The 27,356-nt window shown below is 37.3% G+C and overlaps 1 pseudogene; it reads left to right on the top strand.

The window, feature by feature from the left end:
* Positions 1-22,132, top strand: part of LOC137244198 (exportin-5-like) — a 182,243-nt pseudogene extending 160,111 nt beyond the window's left edge.
* Positions 22,133-27,356: the final 5,224 nt, after the last annotated feature.

Here is a 27,356-nt window from a genome sequence, read left to right on the forward strand (position 1 = left end):
TGTTCCCGCTACGCCACGAATACAGATTTGCTTACAATGCTGCTGATCCCATCTGATCCAAAGATCAATCAATACAGAAACAACATTAAAAGTAGAACTAAACCACTTCCGCCTGAAGTTAGGAACTTACTAGTTTTATCCGACTCGCCATCGCTATCTTCTGGGGATCACCACTCAAGTATAATAAGTAGAGGGGATGTCCATTGTCCAGATTCAACGGAAACTCAGGATATGTCTACAGATTAAAACGTGTGTTTAAAAATATATGTATTGTAACGAATTTCGTGAAATTACGCTTATTTGCAACCTTGGTCTTACGTTCGTATTGCTAAAATGTTGAATAAACACTCCAATATTCTGTATTACAAAACGGTCTTTACTAGACTACTTTAAGAGTACTTCGCAATTAAACTTCATTTCGCAACTGATAGCGTGCTTAAATCAAACTGATTTTTTTTGACTACTCCGCTTGCGCTCTTTTATACTCTCTGCTGCTTCATTCGCATATTTCTACTACACGCCCGTTTCGCCCGCTATAACTGCTGTACATATCTCCTACTTAGCTATATACATGTATATTTGTAGTTTATGCGTTTCTCATAATCATATGCGCGTGTATGTGTAGCAAATTTTGGCTACAAGCGTGTGCGCGTAATATTTCTTCATGCCTTATATATATGGGTGTAAATGATGATTGATGTGTTTATGTACACAGTGTGGCTCTCTTTAATGTTTTTGTGTTGGGAGTTTATTATTAGTGATGGTATTATTCGTCACACTGCCCTCCACCTAAGTCTGATCGTCCCGATCAGACAAATCTCCCGATCCAACCGCTACTAGCCTCTCCAACTGAACCACCCTTCTATTTCGTGGTTTCCCAATTGTTTGTATGCGGTAGATGGTATCAGTGATCGTCTTCACGTCTTGTATAACAGTACCAAATCTTCCTCCGAGGAACCTTCCGAATTATTGTTCTTGTCAAACCTGTGTTTCATCTTACTACTCATTACCCTGGTTCGTTCCCTCACGCTCTGTTGTTTGGCCAATGAACTACTTCGTAGAGTTTGCGCTTGACGGATTTGCTTCGCATAATCAGTATCGTTCCGACGTTTCACAATAATAGTGCGCCCTGGCTTGAAACTAACCTCGCATTCTTTCTGGGAAATTCTTTCCTTCGTTTTAGTGCGTCCATTTGGGTTTGTCAATGCCAGTGCTTCTCTCGCAGGTATCTTTGATTTTGCTTTGTTTGGCCCATCCGTTCCATCAAACTTTGCCCGATCTACTGCCCCTGACTATGGTGGTCTTTGTCGAATCGCCTCGACCAGCACTCGCTTACTGCTGAACCCTTTCTACAAACTAAAGTTAAGTGGTATATCCTGGGTCTTATAGCGCATATTCCTTCTTTGCATGTCAATCTTGATGCCATGGTCAATTAAGAAGTCCACTACCAATATGACTTCATCAACAATCTCTGCCACAACGAATTTGTGTAGAAGCGTAACCTTTCCAATTAAGAATTCACATATCACTTCCCCCTGGAATTGGTTACACTCGCCAGTGACCGTACGCAACCTTGCTCCAGGTAATGGCTTTACTCTACTGTTGACCAAATCAGATCGGATTAAGGAATGAGATGCGTCCCTATCTACAGCCAGTACACATTCTTTGCCATCCACATTTCCTTTGACGGTAAGACTGCTCGATTTTCTTCCAATTTGCGAGATAAATATCACAGGACATTCAATAGCTGGGGCAACTTCTCCATCTTTACATCTGACTCGCTCTTGCTTATCTCTTCAAGCTTTGCGTTTACGACCAGCCAAGTTGGAACTATTAGGGTTGGTGTTGCAATAACGCGCAATATGCCCTGGCTTTCCACACTTAAAGCATTTGACTGCATCATTATTCTTCTGCTGCGTACCCTTCAATGCTTCCAAAATTGTGTCTACCCAGTCTGGCCTTTCCACTTCCACGCGATGAGCTTTGTATGCGGGCTAACTTAAAAGTGACGCTGTTTCCTGAGTCAGTGCAGGGGATACCGTTTCAGCAAATGTGATTTTGGGTTTGCATATGTCGCTCGCTTCGCCACGTCCCGTATGCCATTTATAAAACTCTGGATTTTTACCCTCTCGGTGTATTCCTCGGGTGCATCCGCATTTACCAAATGAGCCAACCTTTCAACATCCGAAGCAAACTCTTGCAAAGTCTCATTAGCTTTTTGGTAACGGTTTTGCAATTCTATTTGATATATCTGTTTCCTGTGTTCGCTTCCGTAACGTCGCTCTACAGCGGCCATCAATGCTTCATAACTGTTACGTTCGTACTCTCGGATGGTCTGTAAGATCTCAACAGCTGCTCCTTTTAAAGCCACGAACAATGCAGCAACTTTATCTTCGGCATTCCAGTTGTTCGCTGCTGACGTCTTCTCAAATTGGAGCTTAAATACCTGGAAAGGAACAGAACCATCAAACGTTGGGGATTTTACCTTCAGAGTAGACGTTGAAGTTATTGGACGGTTCAATTGTAACTCCTGAATCTGATCTGATAAAGCATCTATCTCGGCCACCATTTTATCTTGTCGACCACTGAACCCTTCCTGAAACTGCGTTAGTTTCTCTTCCATACGCGCTTTCAGTTGTGCAGATATCTGCGATGATACCTGTGCTGAAATTTGTGCCGACGTTTCTGATATACGTGCCTCTTGTGCTTCAATTTTAGATGTTATATCTCACGACATCCCTGAAATACGTGTCTCCTGTGATTCCGGTTGGGATGATATATGTGACGACATTTCTGAAATACCCGTTTCTTATGCTTCAAACTTGGATGTTATACGTGTCTCCTGGGATTCTAGTTGTGTTTCCATCTTGGATGTTATGCGTGTTTCCTGGGATTCTATTTGTGTTTCCATCTTGGATGTTATGTGTGTCTCCTGGGATTCCAGATGGGATGCCATATACGTCTTCTGTTCTTCCAGTTGAGATGACATTTCGGTTCATATTTGTGATGACATTTGCTTCAACACTGCTAATATCGCGTTAGTGTCAACATTTGCCAATGGATTCGGAGTCTCTATCTTCTCCTCCATTTTAGTCGCTGAATCTTCCACATTAGGATAAAAGACATATTCGTCCACATTAATTCCTTCCAACTCCATTACCTCTCATAGCCGTGCTTGAAGTTCGACCTTATTGCCGGTTGTATTCAATCCGCGGTTCTCCAACTCCTTTTTCGGTTACTGGATCCTTAATTCACTTAACTTTGCCATGTTCAAGTTGTATTCGAAATCTTCAGAATTTATTCAACAATTCCTCTTCTGACACCAATTCTAACGAATTCCGCTTATTTGCAACCTTCTGTTTACGTTCGTGTTCTTAAACTGTTGAATAAAACACTCCAATTTTCAGTGTTACAAAACGGCCTTTATTATACTACTTTAAGAGTACTTCGCATTTCAACTTCACTTCGCAACTGATAGCGTGCTTAAATTAAACTGTTTTTTTTTTACTACTCAGCTTGCGCTCTTTTATACTCTCTTCTGCTTAATTCGCATATTTCTAATACAGTCTAGACGTTTCTTAGCTATATACATATATATTTGTATTTTATGCGTTTCTCATAATCATATGCGTGTGTATGTGTAGCAACTTTCGGCTACAAGTGTGTTCGCGTAATATTTCTTCGTGCCTTATACATATATATGGGTGTAATTGAAGTTTGATGTGTTTATGTACACAGTGTGGCTCTTTTCAATGTTTTTGTGTTGGGAGTTTATAATTAGTGATGGCAATAATCATCAGTATATACCAATACCGCTTATTTTGTTCGAGGAAGTTTATCAAGCTAAATATAACTATTTGTGGTAGAAATAAATGCAACCCTACATATGTCAAACTTTCATTACTCTATCTAAAATTGGATGGGATACAAAACTTTAAAAGTTTTTATTATGTGGTTTTAATTTGCGATGCCACTATATTTCGAACAAAAATAATTTAAATAAAACAAAAAAAATAAATAAAAAAATAAAAGAATTTCGCTACTATTTTTTTGAATACAACTGTATGTGTTAAATATTAAAGGTGTTATATCTGTAAAGGGTCAGAGACGATTGCTAGTTTTGAAATATTTATTTACAGTAAATACATAAGTGAATGATAACCTTATATAGAAGTATGTTGTAGTTGTATTTTTATTAAATAAACGACTGTTGGGCAAATCTGAGACAAAGTATAATTATCTTTACAATAAAAAGGATTTAAAAGGGTAAGAGTTGGGGAAAACAATTTTTTTTAAGCACCCTTATGTATATGTAGACAGGCACACACACACACACACTAAAATGTTTAGTATTAGAAGCATAGGGCTTCTGTATAATCCAATTTCAGTGGTTAGGTTAATATAGGAGCACGACTATAATGGTTTTGACTTTTTTCCACCTTTTTTGCACCTTCTCGACATCAACCACATACGCTTGTAGGAGTATCTAGCATTGTAGCATCTTATTCAGCAGTGACATCATTCTTTAATACTTTTTTATAGATATCGATTTACAGATAAGTACATACATATGTTCATACGACTATGCCATTAATATATTTAATATGTATGTATGTATATTAAGAATTCAAAGGACGTTGCCCGTTTTTTTCCAACATCATCTGAAAAAACTTATAAAAAATGTACACGGTTTGAAATCTGAGTCTAAATTTTAAGCCATTCACCGGTTTAAGCACTTTTTTAAAAATTTTTTCTACCAAATTAAAAACCTCTCCAAAGCCTTTTCTCCCAGGAGTGGGAGTCGAACTCGCACCCCTACGATAGTTGAAATGGTTGTAAACGCATTCAGCTACGTCATGCCTGTTGTGAAGTCTTTCCCAATTGCCTTCTTTTTGCATATTTTAATCTTTTACACATTGCATACTTCGTATGCAATTATGTGTTAAAGCTATGCTTGGTACGGCGATTTTCAAAGAAACTTTGGTGTTGTTGCTGTTTTCGTTCTATTTATAGAACTACAACGAATTAACCAATTTTGTCTGTTTGTATGATTTTTAATAATCGGGGATTGCCCATATTGCTTTTTTTAAATGTATGAAAACATTTATTTGAAGCAATTTTTTAATTTTAAAATTTATTTAATAATTTGGGAAAAAATTTTTAAACAACGTGACATCAGGACGGACAAGGCGACAGCTGTTTCGATTATACCTTGTAAATCTCTTCAAAGCCTTTTCTCCCGGGAGTGGGAGTCGAACTCGCACCCCTACGATAGTTGAAATGGTTGTAAACGCATTCAGCTACGTCATGCCTGTTGTGAAGTCTTTCCCAATTGCCTTCTTTTTGCATATTTTAATCTTTTACACATTGCATACTTCGTATGCAATTATGTGTTAAAGCTATGCTTGGTACGGCGGTTTTCAAAGAAACTTTGGTGTTGTTGCTGTTTTCATTCTATTTATAGAACTACAACGAATTAACCAATTTTGTCTGTTTGTATGATTTTTAATAATCGGGGATTGCCCATATTGCTTTTTTTAAATGTATGAAAACATTTATTTGAAGCAATTTTTTAATTTTAAAATTTATTTAATAATTTGGGAAAAAATTTTTAAACAACGTGACATCAGGACGGACAAGGCGACAGCTGTTTCGATTATACCTTGTAAATCTCTTCAAAGCCTTTTCTCCCGGGAGTGGGAGTCGAACTCGCACCCCTACGATAGTTGAAATGGTTGTAAACGCATTCAGCTACGTCATGCCTGTTGTGAAGTCTTTCCCAATTGCCTTCTTTTTGCATATTTTAATCTTTTACACATTGCATACTTCGTATGCAATTATGTGTTAAAGCTATGCTTGGTACGGCGGTTTTCAATGAAACTTTGGTTTTGTTGCTGTTTTCGTTCTATTTATAGAACTACAACGAATTAACCAATTTTGTCAGTTTGTATGATTTTTAATAATCGGGGATTGCCCATATTGCTTTTTTTAAATGTATGGAAACATTTATTTGAAGCAATTTTTTAATTTTATAATTTATTTAATAATTTGGGAAAAATTTAAACAACGTGACATCAGGACGGATCATACAAACAGCAGAGAATTTAAACACAATGAGAAGGCGTTATTTTGGCATCCACTGCTTACGATCCATTTGCATGTGTCACGTCTTGCACTTCACCACTATTCCCCAAATTCATGTTAACTTAACAGGGTGCAAGACGTAACAGAAAATTCTCTTAACGATTTCCTCTGTTCGTCTGTTACCAAAAAATCTCTGATCAGAGCAAATATATTGGAAATTTGAATTCTCTGATTTTTTGTAAATAAATTATGATGGTTGGAAGGTTGAAGTCTTCGGCACAGCCGAAGACAGTCCTGTCCTTACTTGTTTTTTTTTATATTCAAAGTGTGAATTTGAATCTGTGCCTATGATTCAGGGCAAAACAAAAACAAAAGTGCTACAAGTGTATAGGGGTTGAGCAGCTCCGATGTAAAGAAATATTTTGACAAGTATAAAGTACATTATTCAGTCAACAAATATAGTCAAAAAAGATTCAGAAAGCTGAATTAAAAATTATTATAAATTTTTGATCTCCTAAAGTAAACACATTTGATTCAAATATGATTCCAAAATGTGGTTGAAAAAATATATTCAGTGTTTGATCATCTAAAGTATTCATATTTGATTATTTCTTTTGTTCAATTGTATGGTAACTCATTATTTTGTCAGAAAGAGTAATCAAATTATATTGATATGTAGGGAAATTGAAAATTTAATCACCTAAATGGTGAGTGGGTATAAACAAACCTAGATTGGTATATATGTACACACATATATTCCTAAACTAAAGATCAGCCTACACCCCCATTTCCCACCCACTTCATTGATACCAATATATCCATGCATAAGCTAACAAATGTTTGTACATTCACATGTTCAAATAAAAGACAAACTGTTTCATCAACCACTTCCAACAAAAACTATTCTTACGCACAAGCATATGTACAAATCTATGTTCATATGTAAGCTAAGAAATATTTTTATATTCGCATGTTGACAAACAAAACAAAATTCACTTCAACCATCCAACCATACGCACAAGCACACATACATATGTACATATGTATGCTCATGTTTTGTATGTAAATCGCAAAATCCTGAAAACTAGCTTCCTCTTGATTTTTCATTCATAAATGCTTCTTCTTAAGTTGTCCGAATTGGTGATAGAATTCGGCAACATAGCATTTTGCAATTCGGCAACATGGCATTTGATAAAATCGTCAGAAGACAAATTTTTGCGATTTTATAAATTCCAACTTCGATGCATATTGGGGGTATTCATTATGACGAGCATAACTACTTTCATAACCCCGCACTTTTCCTTTGAAATAATACCAAACTATTTATAAGCCTGTATGAAAGTACTAATATGGTAGTAAAAAATGCAAATAAACATGCACAGATATTGCCCAGTAAATGTCCACTAACATATTAGCAATATAATCTAAAAATTTCCATCCATTGTTCATATAAATTATTGCAAATAATTTTCTCATATCCTGAATTGCCGAGTTGTCACAGCTTATGGACATTTTTATTTGCTATTTGAAACCCCCTATCATATTCTGCCGAAAAATTATTCGCGCAGTCACGCAGCCAAATTTGCAGCAACTGTGTTGCAGTTGTCACATAAGAGTGGTGTTTTACCCGTTTCTGGCCCGAATTCGCACTGTGACGTCATACTGTATATGCTGACTTGTTTATCACATGTCAGTATAAAGTAAGAATTTTACATTATTTTCATAGATAAAAATTAATATATGGGAGCGGCGAAATAAATTAAAGTAATTTTGCGAAGAAATATAACATTATTTCGCAAAAGAGCAATAAATTCGTTTATTTTAATTTTATAATAAATTCCCCTTTTAGCTGTGAGTTGTTAAAGGTATAAACGGCAACACTTTTAACCACCGACGACACATAATTTGGCTCGTGCCTATTGTATTTCGTCGGCTAATTGCTACGAGCATTGATATTTACATATACATGGCCGTATACGCGGATTGCCATAATTGATTTGGTCGCTTCATAACGCGGAAAGCGACAAGTTGTTTTATTAATAACTTAAGACACTGCCACAGCATCAAAGCGACCAAGCTTTTTATACATGTCTGCCTTTAATTGGAGTATTATTGAATATGTATATATGTATGTACATTTGTACTTTTTTGCTTTGGTTTGTATTTTCATAGATATATATTCAATGTAACAATGCTCAACATATGATCAACAGGCACATGTCTTTTGTGTATTGTTGGTCTTATTTACATATTTAAGGGTTGATTTGAGGCAGGTCAAATGTATTTAAGTTTGACTTGGCTTATCAAACCTGCCTTTGAAAATATTCAAGTACATAGGTACTTACATCATTGTACTGAATAACACATATAAAATGCTTTAGGAAATTTCTTTATAGGTACCTCCCCTCCCACCCATAGTCCAAATAATAACTAAATATTTTTTTATTTATTCAATTGTTATCAAATATTTTATTTATTTCAATTTTTCAATTTATTAATAATTCATACTTCATGGTTAATATGCATACATTTTATGCAAATTAACGTTTTATAAATATGCAATGGATTTCATGTGCACAGAAATTCCAAGTGTGCAAATGCCGTCGGCAAAACACTATTTGCATGCATATTTCAATTTGCATACATTTTCCTAACATTTTAATTTATTAACAAAAAGGGATAGGATAATTCATAAATGTATGATTAATTTACATACATTTCATGAAAGGGCATATTTTGGGTATATGAATAGGTTTTTGTTTGTAAAGAAATAAACAAAATTTCTGCAATTTGCATCAACATAAAACAAGCAAATATATTGCTACAAGTAATAAAATTTAAATTTAATTAATCCTACTAAATACCTATATTCCCACAAAGAAATCATATTAAGAGAAAATCCAGAGAATTTATACACCAGCTGAAACTGTTGACAGAGAATTTTCTGCTGTTAACTGGTTAACATTGAAATTGGATTGTGTGTGGTGAAGTGCAAGACGTGTTCACATGCAAAAAAGTTGGAATCTAGCAAAAACGCCTTCTCATTGTGTTTAAATTCTCTGGTAGTTCTATAAATAGACCCCAAGAGTTTAAACTGCTAAAACTAAAAAAAAAACATTTCATTTGGAAAAAGTGCTGCAAGTCATAGATTATTTTTCGAAACATTTTGCTAGACATATAAGGTGTTGGTATTGTAACAAATTTTGAGGAATTCCAACTCTTTTGTACCTTCTGCTAACGTTTGTATCGCTAAGCTATCGAATAAATAACTCCAATATTCAGTATGCAATATGGTCTTTATTTAGTCTACTTTGGGAGTAGTACAATTATATTTCGATATCGCGTACTTCACAAAAGCGTGTTTAGATCAAACTGATTACTGATTCCTCAGCTTGCGCTACTTTTATACTATCGGTTTTCTCGTTCACCCATTAAGGAATAGTAACAAAAAGGCAATACTTAGAGACCAATTACAAACCCTGCAGTGTGGCATTCATATGGCTGTGTGGTCCAGAGTCATAGAGTAAAGGAATTTCTTCGAAGGGTAATGCTCGGTGAACCTCGCCATTAAAACCGCATTTTCGGACAGTACAGAAGAAAGTACACTTGTCAAGGATACACACGTCACCCTACGTCATTTTTAGCCATGCTGTACCTCATGTGGTATGACTTCAAAAAAACTGTGCGACCAAAATCTATCGGCTAAGAGGTAATGGGGTTAAATGAATTTGCCGCCACCCTGTACTTACTGAGGGCACTCACAATGGACAAAAATTTTTCCGAGTGGAAATGTGGGTAACATTCACGCACGCCCTCTTAACCCAACCTAAAATCTATCGGCGCTGAAAAGTATTCCCTTAAAATTGAACTTTGGTATCGCAAATGAAAAGTTTAAACTCCACAATCAAACATACCTTAACTGTAGGAGAAAAATTGTTCATTTTGACGCACCTGGAAGATCACTGCTGGTGTGAGATTATTTTAGAAGTCCCTGGGCCACACGAGTAAATGACAAGGACACAATTACATTAAGAAATTATGTACGTTCAGTTGAATCGGTTACGATGGTGAGGAAATATGTACATATATTCTCCATCCATTTAGCACCAAACCACAACCAAATGAACGGCCTTACTTCCCATTCTCACCATTCTCATCATTAAACGTCCTTATTACCAAAAATACAAGGAACCCGATTCTATTGATTTATTATCATATATATTATTTCTAATTGCTGTTTTTATGTACGGGTCCCTTTTTCGTTCTTATTTTAAATCCAAATCTATAAACAAAGTTTTGGTTGTAAAGATGGAGATTCGGGCTATTAGCGAGCTTTGGGCAATTTTGGTCGTAGTGCTTTTGTTTAGCTATATTTTATTAAAATAATTTGTTAAAAATAAGCGATTGTGGGCACACAAAGAAATCTATTTTTCCTATGTCACTATTGTGAATATTTGCACTGCATTACCGGAAGTTGCTACCATACGCCAGATGGCAAGCTGCAGGTTTTAATTGATGGATAGAACAGCTGACTTCTGTTGATATTTGATAACAGACTTTTATATTGGTTGCGCAAGATGCGCACGGTTCCGGCTCGTTAACATATTATTTGGCATTTGAAAAAGTAAAGAAACAAACATTTTAAGGTAGGTAGGTAGGTGAAATGGCTGCGACCCTGGTCGCCCAATTAGATATTTAAAGCCGTTTTGATGCCAGAGTTGTTGATAAAATTAAGAATATTCGGGATTACTATCACAGATAAATCCCTGAGGTCTTCTAGAATCGGGGTTCCAAGGAACCTTAGTCGGGCTCTAGCTAGAGCCGGCCATTTACACATAAAGTGTTCTACTGTCTCCCTGGCATTTGAATCTTTGCAGCTTCTGCAGTAGCCAATATACAGAATGCCCATCTTTTCCGCATGCGTACCTACTGCCCAATGACCGGTGCAGAACATTTCAAGAGTGATTTTAAATTTTTTTTTTTTAACAAAAAACCATAATTGCTGCCGAGAAGGGAAAATTGTTTTACCTTCTCATATTTTTATCATGGTATGAAGTAGGAATGTTGGAGATTTCGAGGTTCAAAACTCAGCTCCCGTTTAAAGCTCAGTTCACAATTCATAATGTAAACTCTAAGCTATATATATGTATATTAATTTGTGGCATGCTTCTTTTTCATTGTTCTCACAGACAGATAAATTGTGTTGCTTACGAGAAGGTTGCCAAACTACTACCGAAGGGTGAACTAGTTTTCTCATCGCCTGAGGCGGTGCCTTCGATCAGCTCCAAGCATTAAGTTGTTATTATTGTTATCTTATACAAAATAATAATACTTATAATTGGACGTTGTGACAGCGCACTGCCCTCAAATAGCTCAATGACACCAGACTAATCCGTTCATAATTTTTTTGATTATTTATTAATTATATTATTTATATTTTTTAAGCTATTGCATAGATTTTATCGCGGGCTTGGCGACTAAATCAAAAAACCGTAACGGATATTTGTCAAAAAAGGTTCGAAAAAGGTTCGGTGTTAGCAACAGGCCAAATACATAAAATTGGATCTCTATCATAAAGTTAAAGTTAAAGTGAATGTTAAAGTTAAAGTGAAAGTTAAAGTTAAGGTTAAAGTTAAAAATAAAGATAAAGTTAAAGTTAAAGTTAAAGTTAAAGTTAATTTTAAAGTTAAAGTGAAAGCTAAAGTTAAAGTTAAGGTTAAAGTTAAAGTCAAAGTTAAAGTTAAAGTGGAAGTTAAAGTTAAAGTTAAAGTGGAAATTAAAGTTAAAGTTAAAGTGGAAGTTAAAGTTAAAGCTAAAGTTAAAGTGGAAGTTAAAGTTAAAGGGAAAGTTGAAGTTAAAGTTAAAGTTAAAGCTAAAGTTAAAGTTAAGGTTAAAGTTGAAGTTAAAGTGGAAATTAAAGTTAAAGTGAATGTTAAAATTAAAGTTAAAGTTAAAGTTAAAGTTAAAGTCAATATTAACTTCTCATTTATTCAATAAAAGTAAAAAATTTGTTTTCTGATCGGTCACCACGCTTAAAAAGTGTAACTTGAATTAATCAAGGACAAAACTTGAAGAAAACAAAATGTTGCATAAGTTGATAATATGCATACCGCGGCAGTCCCCGAGTGCCACACGTCCTTTTTTTTTTTTTTTTGGTCGAGTCATTGATGGCCAGTGGTTTTTCAACTGTCGAGATCTAAAACTGTTCAGCTACTGAAGAAATATCATCAGCTGATTGTAAAACTAAATTAATAGACTAGAAACAAACATATACAGTATTAACGATTAATAGAGATAAGAACAGCCTTTTTTATAGAAAAAAAGGAGTCCGACATATCAAACGTGTTTACAGTGTCGCGTAGTTCGACAGGAAACACTAAAGTTCTCTTCGTTCAGAAGAAATGGGCTTCAAATCGCTCCATTCAGTAGTTTTGTCATAAATATTACGCCAAGCAATTCCCTTCGACTAGCAAGAGTTGGAAGATTAAATAAAGAGTCCCATTGAAAGTCCCTTAAGGCAAATAGTAAAAACTGTTTCGTATTGATTCGACCCTGTCTATATGGACTTGAAAACTCGGATTCCAGACTATTGAGCCATACTCTAATATCGGTCTAACCAATGGTGTGAAGAGGGTTTTCGTAACGTACGGGTCGCTAAACTCTTTTGACCACCTTTTCACAAATGCTAAAACACCTTTAGCTCTATCGACAGTGGCACTTATATGAGATAAGTTGCAGAACGTAATTGGAATGTAAACCAGTCTACTTATATAATTTGAAGTAACGTGACTTTTTGTTTTCCAAAGATTTAAGTTCTTTAGTGATCCAGGCTTGCATTGTCCCTGGGCCACACGAGTAAATGACAAGGACACAATTACATTAAGAAATTATGTACGTTCAGTTGAATCGGTTACGATGGTGAGGAAATATGTACATATATTCTCCATCCATTTAGCACCAAACCACAACCAAATGAACGGCCTTACTTCCCATTCTCACCATTCTCATCATTAAACGTCCTCATTACCAAAAATGCAAGGAACCCGATTCTATTGATTTATTATCATATATATTATTTCTAATTGCTGTTTTTATGTACGGGTCCCTTTTTCGTTCTTATTTTAAATCCAAATATATAAACAAAGTTTTGGTTGTAAAGATGGAGATTCGGGCTATTAGCGAGCTTTGGGCAATTTTGGTCGTAGTGCTTTTGTTTAGCTATATTTTATTAAAATAATTTGTTAAAAATAAGCGATTGTGGGCACACAAAGAAATCTATTTGTCCTATGTCACTATTGTGAATATTTGCACTGCATTACCGGAAGTTGCTACCATACGCTAGATGGCAAGCTGTAGGTTTTAATTGATGGATAGAACAGCTGACTTCTGTTGATATTTGATAACAGACTTTTATATTGGTTGCGCAAGATGCGCACGGTTCCGGCTCGTTAACATATTATTTGGCATTTGAAAAAGTAAAGAAACAAACATTTTAAGGTAGGTAGGTAGGTGAAATGGCTGCGACCCTGGTCGCCCAAGTAGATATTTAAAGCCGTTTTGATGCCAGAGTTGTTGATAAAATTAAGAATATTCGGGATTACTATCACAGATAAATCCCTGAGGTCTTCTAGAATCGGGGTTCCAAGGAACCTTAGTCGGGCTCTAGCTAGAGCCGGCCATTTACACATAAAGTGTTCTACTGTCTCCCTGGCATTTGAATCTTTGCAGCTTCTGCAGTAGCCAATATACAGAATGCCCATCTTTTCCGCATGCGTACCTACTGCCCAATGACCGGTGCAGAACATTTCAAGAGTGATTTTAAATTTTTTTTTTTAACAAAAAACCATAATTGCTGCCGAGAAGGGAAAATTGTTTTACCTTCTCATATTTTTATCATGGTATGAAGTAGGAATGTTGGAGATTTCGAGGTTCAAAACTCAGCTCCCGTTTAAAGCTCAGTTCACAATTCATAATGTAAACTCTAAGCTATATATACATATGTATATTAATTTGTGGCATGCTTCTTTTTCATTGTTCTCACAGACAGATAAATTGTGTTGCTTACGAGAAGGTTGCCAAACTACTACCGAAGGGTGAACTAGTTTTCTCATCGCCTGAGGCGGTGCCTTCGATCAGCTCCAAGCATTAAGTTGTTATTATTGTTATCTTATACAAAATAATAATACTTATAATTGGAAGTTGTGACAGCGCACTGCCCTCAAATAGCTCAATGACACCAGACTAATCCGTTCATAATTTTTTTGATTATTTATTAATTATATTATTTATATTTTTTAAGCTATTGCATAGATTTTATCGCGGGCTTGGCGACTAAATCAAAAAACCGTAACGGATATTTGTCAAAAAAGGTTCGAAAAAGGTTCGGTGTTAGCAACAGGCCAAATACATAAAATTGGATCTCTATCATAAAGTTAAAGTTAAAGTGAATGTTAAAGTGAAAGTTAAAGTTAAGGTTAAAGTTAAAGTTAAAGTTAAAGTTGAAGTTAAAGTTAAAGTTAATTTTAAAGTTAAAGTGAAAGCTAAAGTTAAAGTTAAGGTTAAAGTTAAAGTCAAAGTTAAAGTTAAAGTGGAAGTTAAAGTTAAAGTTAAAGTGGAAATTAAAGTTAAAGTTAAAGTGGAAGTTAAAGTTAAAGCTAAAGTTAAAGTGGAAGTTAAAGTTAAAGGGAAAGTTGAAGTTAAAGTTAAAGTTAAAGCTAAAGTTAAAGTTAAGGTTAAAGTTGAAGTTAAAGTGGAAATTAAAGTTAAAGTGAATGTTAAAATTAAAGTTAAAGTTAAAGTTAAAAATAAAGTTAAAGTTAAAGTCAATATTAACTTCTCATTTATTCAATAAAAGTAAAAAATTTGTTTTCTGATCGGTCACCACGCTTAAAAAGTGTAACTTGAATTAATCAAAGACAAAACTTGAAGAAAACAAAATGTTGCATAAGTTGATAATATGCATACCGCGGCAGTCCCCGAGTGCCACACGTCTTTTTTTTTTTTTTTGGTCGAGTCATTGATGGCCAGTGGTTTTTCAACTGTCGAGATCTAAAACTGTTCAGCTACTGAAGAAATATCATCAGCTGATTGTAAAACTAAATTAATAGACTAGAAACAAACATATACAGTATTAACGATTAATAGAGATAAGAACAGCCTTTTTTATAGAAAAAAGGGAGTCCGACATATCAAACGTGTTTACAGTGTCGCGTAGTTCGACAGGAAACACTAAAGTTCTCTTCGTTCAGAAGAAATGGGCTTCAAATCGCTCCATTCAGTAGTTTTGTCATAAATATTACGCCAAGCAATTCCCTTCGACTAGCAAGAGTTGGAAGATTAAATAAAGAGTCCCATTGAAAGTCCCTTAAGGCAAATAGTAAAAACTGTTTCGTGTTGATTCGACCCTGTCTATATGGACTTGAAAACTCGGATTCCAGACTATTGAGCCATACTCTAATATCGGTCTAACCAATGGTGTGAAGAGGGTTTTCGTAACGTACGGGTCGCTAAACTCTTTTGACCACCTTTTCACAAATGCTAAAACACCTTTAGCTCTATCGACAGTGGCACTTATATGAGATAAATTGCAGAACGTAATTGGAATGTAAACCAGTCTACTTTTATAATTTGAAGTAACGTGACTTTTTGTTTTCCAAAGATTTAAGTTCTTTAGTGATCCAGGCTTGCATTGGTTCATCATATGAACAAATACGTTTGGGTACAAACTTTTCAAATAATTTATAAATGGTACTATTAAAATAAAAAACGTTCTGATACACGTCCGCTTTATGTTGAGTCCAAGTTATTTTAGAAAATTTTTCATTTAATTTTTTAAAATTGGCTCTTGAAAAATCAAAACGACTGGTTTAAACACTTGGTTTATTTATGCAACCACAAACGTTGTCCATGGTTTCGTAAACTATCTCGAGAGAAGCATGGTAAACATCTTCAAGTAAAACCAGAGGCTCCCATTATCAAATCTATAAATTTTCCGTTCTTATTTGGAAAGATATTGATCCGAGTAAGACAAAGATCGGATATTTCATACAATAAGTCGTTGTTATACGTCTTAGAAGAGACTGGTCAAATATTATTATCATGGGTGTTCCATTATATATGCGGTAGGTTAAAATCGCCCAAGACAGAGATTGGTTGTTGTTGTTGTAGCAGTGCTTCGCCCCACCGAACAGCCGTGACCGATCACAAATTGTCGTTAATATCCTCTAACGGGAGTCCAAGGAAACTTGCCGTTTCAACAGGGGTGGACCATAACGAAAGGGGTGTTAGAGGCGTTGGTTCCACATTACAATTAAAGAGATGGTTGGTGTCATGTGGGACACATTGCAAGCGGGGCATACATTTTGTATATCGGGGTTGATTCTGGATAGGTAGGAGTTTAACCTGTTACCCCCGAGGGATTTGAGGATTTTGTTACGGCTCATTCTCAGAACAATTTCAGCTGCGTGCTCACCAAAATGTAGATTCTGATCAAACGTCACACCCAATATTTTGGGGTGTAGGATAGTCGGTAGCGTAGTGCCATCGACGTGGATGTTCAAAATGGTCCACATTTGGGACGTCCATGATGTAAAAAAGGTCGCGGAAGATTTAGTCGGTGATAATGCCAGGTTTCGCGAGGCGAAAAAACTGGAGAGATCAGGGAGGTAGCCGTTTATTCTATTGCATAGCTCATCGATCTGTGGGCCTGGGCCTGTGGCCATTATTATGCAGTCATAGGCGTAGGAAACGATTGTGACTCCTTCCGGTGGTGAAGGTAGCTTAGATATGTAGAAATCAAACAAAAGTGGGGACAGGACACCACACTGTGGCACCCCTTGTTTAATTCTTCTTGGTTTTGATTTTTCGTTTCTAAATTGCACCGATGCCTGCCGACTACACAGATAATTTGCGGTCCACCTTTTAAGACATGGGGGAAGGGTAGACCCTTCCAGGTCTTGCAGTAACGAGCCATGGTTGACCGTATCAAAAGCTGTTGATAGGTCTAGCGCTACGAGTACTGTTCTATGGTGGGGGTTTTGATTTAAACCGCAATTTATCAGGGTGCTAATGGCATTTAGCGCGGTGGTAGTGCTATGGAGTTTTCTGAAGCCATGCTGATGGCAGCCTAGCTGCAAATTTGCTTGGAAATAGGGGAGCAAAATGGCTTCAAGCGTCTTTGCTACTGGCGATAGGAGAGATATCGGATGATACGACTCTCCTATGTTAGCTGGTTTCCCAGACTTTAGTAGCGGGACCAACTTGGCCATTTTCCATTTTTCGGGTATTACTAAGGTGGAAAGAGACAGGTTGAAGACATGCGCTAAATATTTGAAACCCTCTTTCCCTATGCTTTTAAGCATCGGCATGGCTATGCCGTCTGGGCCCACTGCTTTGGATGGTTTAGCGTGACCAATGGCGTCCTCAACCTCTTTAGCGGTGATGGTGATTGGTGACGCGCTGAATTTGTGTTTATGTGCGTGTCTGTTGACCCTCCGTCTATCTTTGTCGACCATAGAATGCATTATATATTGTCGGCAGAAAGCGCTCGCGCATTTTTTCGCATCCGACAGCATTTTGTTGCCAAAGGCGATGGAAACTTTGTCTTTGTGCTTAGACAGATTCGATAGGGACTTTACGGTGGACCAAAGTTTACCCACACCGGTAGAGAGGTTACAACCTCTTAGGTGCTCCTCCCATTTCGCCCGCTTGTGTTCATCCACAAGCAATCTGATGCGTTGGTTTATATCCCTTATTTGGGGATCGCCTGGATCAAGATGTCTTATAAGGTCACGTTCTCTCGTTAGGTTTGCGGCCTCCGCCGGGAAGTGGGGCCGAGTTTCGGGAATTCTCCCGGTGGGAATGAAACGTGCGGAGGCGGATTCAATGACCTTGCGGAAGGCACGCTCTCCTTGGCGGGCATCAGTCGGGATAGGGAGGGCAGCAAAGAGGTTGTCTGTAAAAGATTTATATTCGTCCCACTTTCCTTTTTTGAAGTTTATGAAAGTGCGTTTTTCTGTGACGATGAAGTAGGCGGTACGCTCCAGCGAAATAAGTATAGGCAGGTGGTCGGACGCCAATGTTATCATCGGCTGCCAGTTGACGCAGTTTACGAGTTCTGCGCTCACGATTGAGATATCTATCGAGCTGTGACAGCTTGCTACCATACGTGTGGGGGCGTCTCCGTTTGTTTTGCAGAACGTCGTTTCTTCTATTTGATCCGCCAACATCTCACCCCTACTGTCCGCCCGCAAATTTGAAAGCCATAGATCGTGATGGGCATTGAAATCGCCTAAGATAATGCGATTGTTGCCAGTGAGTAAGGCGCTGATATTAGGTCTGTATCCGCTGAGGCAACAGGTGGCAAGAGGGATGTAGATGTTGATGATTTATAGGTTTGCATCGCCTGACCGGACAGATAGGCCTTGACGTTCTAAGACATTGTCCCTGCGGTCGACGCCAGGATCAAATATATAATATTGCACAGAGTGGTGTATGATAAACGCGGGCCGCCTCCATTTCCGTTCTCGCGATCTTTTCTGTGGACATTATACCCAAGCAGGTCTGCAATGCAGATCTCGCTGTGAGTTTAGTCTCTTGAATCGCAGCAATGCGGATGTTATGCCGCTTCATGAAATCGACAATCTCCGTAATCTTCCCAGTTAGTCCATTACAGTTTAACTGCAGAATTCTGAAGTGCATAGGGGGAGACGTCGCCACTCTGGGGGTAAGTGAAGGGTGACTACGCCTGAGTTGAGGAAGGCTAGGACGCAATTGCTGTTGTGGCCCTGGGAATGGGCGTCCTTGGGCAAGCATTGGGGTACCCGAATGAATTGGGTTTGCGACCTGGCAACATGGCGCGATGAAACCCGTCGGGGGTTGCCGTCGCGAAGACCAGAACATCTAGGAAAGTGGCACCACCCAAGGCAGGAGCTGCATTGGGCGGATGTCGCAAACATATATATTCTGTGCTGGCAAACGGGTCAAACGGAAGTAGGGACTAAGAGTATGTTTCCCTGACCTACACGATTGCTGCCGGAAAAGAGGGGGGGGGGGCAGGGGCTGATGCTCAGAATTGCTACCGACTCTACTACGAAGATAGCAGTTATGATTGGTAGCAGCTGTTTGAGTTGTTGTCGCCGTGGGGCGCGAGCAGCAGCGGGTACTTGTTGTGACTTGCTGAGCAGCGGAACTGCTGGCTGGTAGTGGGGGGGGGGGGGGGGGGGGGCCCTTAGGCATAGACTACGCGACGCCCTTGGGCGTGAACAGCAAAGAGCCACAAAAGATTTATAAAAGTTACGTGGACGTCGGGTTTTGGGGTCAAGCCCAGAACAACCTGTCCGATGCAACCATCCCTTACACGAGACACACTGAACAGAGTATGACCGTCCTAAAAAGATTCTCTTCCGGCAGATGCAGCAAAACCATTTCTCAGGACCGGGTCAGGAGATGGACCCGGATTGGATTCGATACCTTCCCGGAGCAAGATAATATGGAGCAGTCCTGCTGTAAGGAGCTGCTGGGAGGATGACAATTTGTGGGAGGGAAGCAACAAATTAAATGGGGTTACACTGAAATGACTGTCCTTGGTCGGGAAAAATCGCGAGTCGCTCCGGTACATAGAACCGACTGCCTTGGGAAGCGACAGACATTGGTCACATCATACAATTGTTTCAACACTTAAAAATTTTCAACCAGTAATATTTCAAAGCACAATCTTCCAGGGGGTTCCGTTTATGCAAGTAACCGCTCAGATAACTAGTTTTTCGTTAAGCAAATTTCGATTGGAAACGGTTAAGGAGTGTCGCACAAAGGTTAAAGTAAAGGTACTTCCATGGGGAATCAAAACCTAAGTGACTATTTTTTGTATCTAATTTCCAAAGTCGAATCTTATATCTAATATCTAAAATAAAGTGGAGCAAACGATATCTCACATAACTATTTTCCGTATTATTAACAGTTAGTGCGTGGCGTACAGGGTCGCAGTTCTGCCTAATCTATGAAGAGTCAATAGAATAAAACCTGAAGTTTAACCACTGTGTTTCACCCTTAACCATTTTCAAACGTAACTAAAGTTTAGATATCGACGTGCCGTACGAAAGCGTGTACTTTCAATGTTTTGTACTTTGAATTCCTTTATAAAAAAATTTTAAAAGTGCTAGTTTGGCACTTCCCTAACATCCCTAACTATAAAATTTATATTTTCGGTATTAGAAAGCAAAAATTTAATTTTAATTATTTGAGTCTTTTAGCATTGGCCGCTGTGCGACACCCCTTCACCGTGTCCATCGGGGCCAAAATTTATATGTGATATTGTTGACCTTGGTGTTATCATTTATATATCGAAATCCGACAATTCGCGCAAAGGCCAACAGTAATGTAGAGGTTGGTTGCTCATACGCCATGTCACAGTAATGTCAAGTAATTCTACCAAATTGAGGAGTTTTGCGAGTTAAACCGAGGGCAATTAATACAATTGTCTAAGTTTTGGGGATTTTACGGGCGAATCGGGTTTTTTATAGTTATATTATTTTGTTATTTTTAGTGGAATGTATATTATTTTATTGTTTAGAGAGAGGTCGCTATGTTACACATTGTATGTATTCATTGGGGCGAGCACTGGGGGCTCCAAGGTATTGGCTGCGGGTTGAGCCACCTTGTTTTGCTTTGAAAAACCCCGCTTTGGGATAAAAAATTTAAACTATGTCTTTAGAATATTTCACTAGCCAGTTGAGAATTACAAGCACACTCAATGGCTAATGAAACAAACGAACGAAAAATGTTCATAGTTTAAATCACCTAAATAACAATTACTAATTGAACAATTATATTTCTTTATTTTACTTTAATATATTATAATTAATATTAAATGATAAAACACGTCCGTTTAGTTCAACTATTCTTGTTTTTGTAGCAAGGTGTTCGTAATTCTTATAAATACTTCTACAATTGTTATTTACAATAGACACAGATTACAAAATTTCAAAAGGCGATGGACATGTTTTTGAATTTCACTTCTTCATCAGCTAGCTTTTCTGGTACCGAGCTTCGCACTCGAGTAGCTGCTTTCATACTGGTGTTAAGGAAGATTTCTCTTTTCACTCAGCCATTTGAGTGAACCGCTCCACGCTTTGTAATCTGTCTCCAACTTTTGCCATTTTGTCACTATGCCTTTTATATACACTCAGGTATACACAATGTATGTATGTATATGTTTTTTGTGTTTACCTTAAACTGCAGCCGCGTCTATATTTTTAAGCCCAAATTCTGAAGAACATTATTTTATGATTTTTTTTTTTTTTGAATTGTGCTATCAACAATGTTTCAGCTGTTCACCATGAAAAACTGCTGGTAACCATTGCCTTGTGCAAATTTGTAATTTTTCTCTAATATCAAAAAAAAAATTTATTACACAAAACAATTAGCCTTGCTAGTAAATCGAATGTTTACTATGTAATTATTTAACAATTAATCGTCCAACGATTGTTGAAAAAACTCAGAGTAACGGTACAGTCAATCGGTTATTGGTGCAAACTAAGCTAATATAATCATGTGGTGGTACGTTGTCGTCCCTATATACACTAGCATTTATTAATATAACTATTTTTTTTAACGAAAACCACCCAATTGCCTTGAAAGTTACTAAATATAATTTATTTATTTTGTTTATTTACAGAGTTGGAGAAACAATACACGTATATATTACGCTTTGATACAGCAACAAATGGGAGGAGGTGCGGTGAGATAAATGCTTTCCATGGGTGACCTAAATATGTTTGCATGAGTCTTAAAGATTGTTACAAATATCTGTAGTGCCAACGAATTTATTAGCATTTCAAGGGAGATATCACTCAATGTGAGTAGCGCTCTTTCGATTCTATATTTAAACAAAAAATTTTTGAGACGAAATTGACACCTAAGTTTAAATCAAACAGAATCTTTTATATTATTTGTTATTGGATTTAATGGTATTATATTTAGCAATGAAGAAAACCTGAAAGCAATACAAATTATGGCTGATGTTAAAGCAATTTCGGTCCTACCAAAGTCACTCTTCGCATTTCCTCTGTTAAAACTTTGTCCTACTCGAATCGAGAATTGAACTCGATACATAAGATTTCTTATATCAAGATATATGTATAAAAAAAATTTTATGTTTTTAATTGCGAAAATACAACTTTTACTTCTCTCAGAAGCTTCTGAGGAAGCGCTTCATTTGCCTTGACGTTTAAGATTTACATCATTGACGTGTTTAAAAATATCTGATATGAACATTGTAAAGGTTTGCAAGTAGGATATGTAGCAGCACGCATACACACAGCCACGCTCACCTGATCAAAATGCTTGTTCTTGCTCGGTTTTTTGTGGATGATATTTGGCACTGTTGTACTTCTTTGGTCCAAAAAAAGTGTAGTAGCTGCTAATGAAAATGCGTAAAAACTTTATTGTAAAATTGCAAAGAAATAACCTTATTTACTTTCAAACGAGCACTTAATTACATCTCTCTTTAAAATCCATATGTTTTGGACAATTTTAGTTATCAAATTGTTATACTTTATTACCGGGGACGACTGCTAAAACATGACCAAAACCGTCGAGGGAGGCATTAGTAGATGCGTTTTGGCCACGGTTTCAATAATCCGCAGGGCCGTCTTTAACCTTTTGGGGGCCCTGGGCACATTAGGATAATGGGGCCCCTATGACTTTGACGGAACCCTATTTTGTTAGAATAGACAAAGAAAGTAGGTTTCCCCGTTAACTACAGAACTACCGAGTATTTTGGGAACTTTTTCGTTGTTACACTCTGGCCTTCTGTCAAGGGGGTTTTATTTTGACTCTATGCTGGCAAATAAATTCCCGGTGAGAGCGAAAATATAAAAGAGTAAAACGAAGTCATCTTAGCTGGTAAGTACTACTGATGATATTTCTTTAAAATGTGTATGTATTTAGTATACCAGCTTTCCAGGTCATTCTAGAACTTCTTCCCCTAGATATAGAAAGGTACCGAGCAGCGGCGACATCAGTACTGCGCCTACGGGAATCGTCCAGCTGGAACACACGCACCAAAGGACATTCTAGACGGCGTCGCCTGGGAGTTCCCTTCCTGGAGAACATTTGCAAAATTGTGGAGTATCACATCAAGGACTTGATGGCCTTCCTTAAGTCTTCAAATTGGTTCGAAGATGAGGTGTAACAGTGTCTTTACAGGGTATCACAACACGCCTTTCATACTGGCCTAAGTGTGCCATTTTGATTGCCACTTTAACCTAACCAAACCTAGCATACCATTATATATTTAAATTTATCAAAGCATGCTGAAGTCAGAAATCCAAATTTTTGGGCGAGAGTAGAAAAGCTTCGCGCATGTAAAAGCTTGTAAGTTTGTCTTGTATTCAGTAATTTAGGTTCGATTTCTTCGAATTGTATACGTTTTTTGGTAATAAGGGCCTTATTCTCTATTGCCAACGAAAGCTCAGACGAACGATTCGTCTCTTATCAATTTCGTCTAGCAACCATATTCTTGAACATTCTCGTTCACCTGCTACCTTTCTTACGTTATCTCTTTATCATAATGTAATAAAAATAAGAGAAGAACGAAAATGATACAGAATATGACTACTAGACGAAATTGATAAGAGACGAATCGTTCGTCTGAGCTTTCGTTGGCAATAGAGAATAAGGCCCTAAATATTGGTTATCGTTTGGTGATCTGACACGAACTAGGGACTTTGTATTTGATCTGAGGGGGCCCCTGTCATCGCGGGGCCCTGGGCATGTGCCCACTGTGCCCAGTGGCAAAGAGGGGCCTGATAATTCGAACACGTTTTCTCCTTTGGATTATTGATACCCGGACAAAACGCATCTTTTCATACCTCTTTCGACATTTTTGGAAATGTTTTGGCAGTCGATCAGGGGTTTAAAATGTTTTTCGCGGAGAGCTGTTGAACGGGTAGAAAAATTTACCACTCGTGTTTTTATTCGTAATGTTGGCATAAGAACCCTTCTTTAGATGCCCTATTCGAAGACTTTTGTATAATTCTCTGTAGGACCCATATAGGTTTACATTTGCATAATAAATTCGTTATCTATATCTATATCTATATTTATATCTACATCTATATTTATATCTATATCTATATCAGTATCTAATCTATTCCGCTCCTTTTTTGTTTCCTGTCACTTTCGACGACAGCAACCCCGGTAATTTTGACACTTCGTTCAGTGTCAAACTCATGCTCCACGCAGGTCTCACTGGATTCCACGACCTATACCGTAGAAATAAGAGATGGCACATCGATTTCGAGATCACATATCATTTCAATTTTTAATCAGCATTTATTACAAATGTTCCAAATTTCTATAATAAGCTACCTCAAAATGCTTATGTGGTCATTTCTTAATCCACAGATGAGACACGGGAGTACCTTTATCGTTTTTAAAAAGAAGAAGACTATATCAGTCCAAATTCGGAACTTTTGGATCCGACTGAAACTGAACGAGGTATCCGAAAGATTGTTCCTTCAACTAGTAATTTCCTTTACTTGATGCTACCAATTTCAACTATACTGGACAAGCATTTTATTAAAACGACCTTAATATTGACACTGTGAATCCTGCTTACTCTATACTGAGAAAAGACGGGACAAAAGGCAGAATATTTTCAAAATTTCCAAGACACCATGTTGCTCATGTGGAAAATCTGCCCCTATGTCCATAAATAAACAAATGCAAGGCATGATAAGCTCCGATGAGATGAGATTATCGTACAATTTTCATCGTGCTCCTTGGCGGAACGGAACCTATATGGTTTACGAAGACTCCGAACGGCATCTGCAAAGCAAATGAGCTTTCACTGAGAAGTTTTTAATGGCAGATATACACTCGGTATATCACTGCCGAGTGGCGACACAGCTTAGAAAAACTTTATTCTAATTGAAAAAACTTGTTTCTAAATTGTTACCCGATGAGTGACCCATCAGAGCACGCTGCCACCACACCACGACGGCTGCCACCTCTGCCCACATACATACATAGTGAAAATCAATTCTGCCAAGAAAAACATTTCAAGAATACATAAATTCATACATATGTATATGAAAGAAATATTTTCAATTTTCATTGCAGTTTTTTTTCGTCACTTATAATGTAAAAAATTCCTTACTAAATACTTTCCCATTTGTACTTGCACTAAAAGTTAGTTAAATAGTTTCATGTAGCATTCGAAGAAATATGAAGGTGGATACGCAGTTATGTGATGTTTTAACATATAAGAGCAACGATAAATATATCTAAATATCTGTGGCAATTTGTTAAAACAACTTATCTCGAGTTAAGATAACGGTGATGTTTTGGCTTCTCCACAGATGTCCGTAAGAGGTCTCCCAATATTTTTATACTCAGTTGAGCAGAGCTCACAGAGTATATTAAGTTTGATTGGATAACGGTTGGTTGTACATATATAAAGGAATCGAGATAGATATAGACTTCCATATATCAAAATAATCAGGATCGAAAAAAAATTTGATTGAGCCATGTCCGTCCGTCCGTCCGTCCGTCCGTCCGTCCGTCCGTCCGTCCGTTAACACGATAACTTGAGTAAATTTTGAGCTATCTTGATGAAATTTGGTATGTAGATTCCTGGGCACTCATCTCAGATCGCTATTTAAAATGAACGATATCGGACTATAACCACGCCCACTTTTTCGATATCGAAAATTTCGAAAAACCGAAAAAATGCGATAATTCATTGCCAAAGGCAATTAAAGCGATGAAACTTGGCAGATGGGTTTACGTTATGACGCAGAATAGAAAATTGGTAAGATTTTGGACAATGGGCGTGGCACCGCCCACTTTTACAAGAAGGTAATTTAAAAGTTTTGCAAGCTGTAATTTGGCAGTCGTTGAAGATATCATGATGAAATTTGGCAGGAACGCTGCTACTATTACTATATATGTGCTAAATAAAAATTAGCAAAATTGGATGAAGAACACGCCCACTTTTTAAAAAAAAAAATTTTTTAATTCAAATTTTAACAAAAAATTTAATATCTTTACTGTATATAAGTAAATTAAGTCAAAATTCAACTCCTGTAATGATATGATGCAACAAAATACAAAAATAAAAGAAAATTTCAAAATGGGAGTGGCTCCGCCCATTTTCATTTAGTTTGTCTAGAATACTTTTAATGCCATAAGTCGAACAAAAATTTACCAATCCTTCTCAAATTTGGTAGGTACATAGATTCTATGACGGTAACTGTTCTCTGTGAAAATGGCCGAAATCGGTGGAAGCCACGCCCAGTTTTTATACACAGTCCACCGTCTGTCCTTCCGCTCGGCTGTTAACACAATAACTTGAGCAAAAACCGATATATCTTTACTAAACTTAGCCCACCTACTTATCTGAACTCACTTTATCTCGGTATAAAAAATAGCCGAAATCCGACCATAACCACGCCCACTTTATCAATATCGAAAATTACGAAAAATGAAAAAAATGCCATAACTCTATACCAAATACGAAAAAAGGGATGAAACATGGTAACTGGATTGGTTTATTGACGCAAAATATAACTTTGGAAAAAATTTTGTAAAATGGGTGTGACACCTACCATATTAAGTAGAAGAAAATGAAAAAGTTCTACAAGGCAAAATCAACAGCCCTTGGAATCTTGGCAGGAATACTGTTAGTGGTATTGCATATATAAATAAATTAGCAGTACCCGACAGATGATTTTCTGGATCACCTGGTCCACATTTTGGTCGATATCGCGAGAACACCTTCACATATACATCTAAGGGCCACTCGCTTTTAAAACCCTCATTAATACCTTTAATTTGGTATCCATATCGTACAAACACATTCTAGAGTCACCCCTGGCCCACCCTAATGGCGATATCTCGAAAAGGCGTCCACCTATAGACCTAATGCCCACTCCCTCTTAAAATGCTCAGTAACACCTTTCGTTTGATACCCATATCGTACAAACATTCTAGAGTCACCTCTGGCCCACCCTAATGGCGATATCTCGAAAAGGCGTCCACCTATAGACCTAATGTCCACTCCCTCTTAAAATGCTCAGTAACACCTTTCGTTTGATACCCATATCGTACAAACATTCTAGAGTCACCCCTGGCCCACCCTATTGGCGATGTCTCGAAAAGGCCACCTATAGACCTAATGCCCACTCCCTCTTAAAATTCTCAGTAACACATTTCGTTTGATACCCATATCGTACAAACATTCTAGAGTCCCCCTGGCCCACCCTAATGGC

The sequence above is a fragment of the Eurosta solidaginis genome, chromosome 3, assembly GCF_040869045.1.
Source record: "Eurosta solidaginis isolate ZX-2024a chromosome 3, ASM4086904v1, whole genome shotgun sequence".
In the NCBI taxonomy this organism is placed as follows: Eukaryota; Metazoa; Arthropoda; class Insecta; order Diptera; family Tephritidae; genus Eurosta; species Eurosta solidaginis.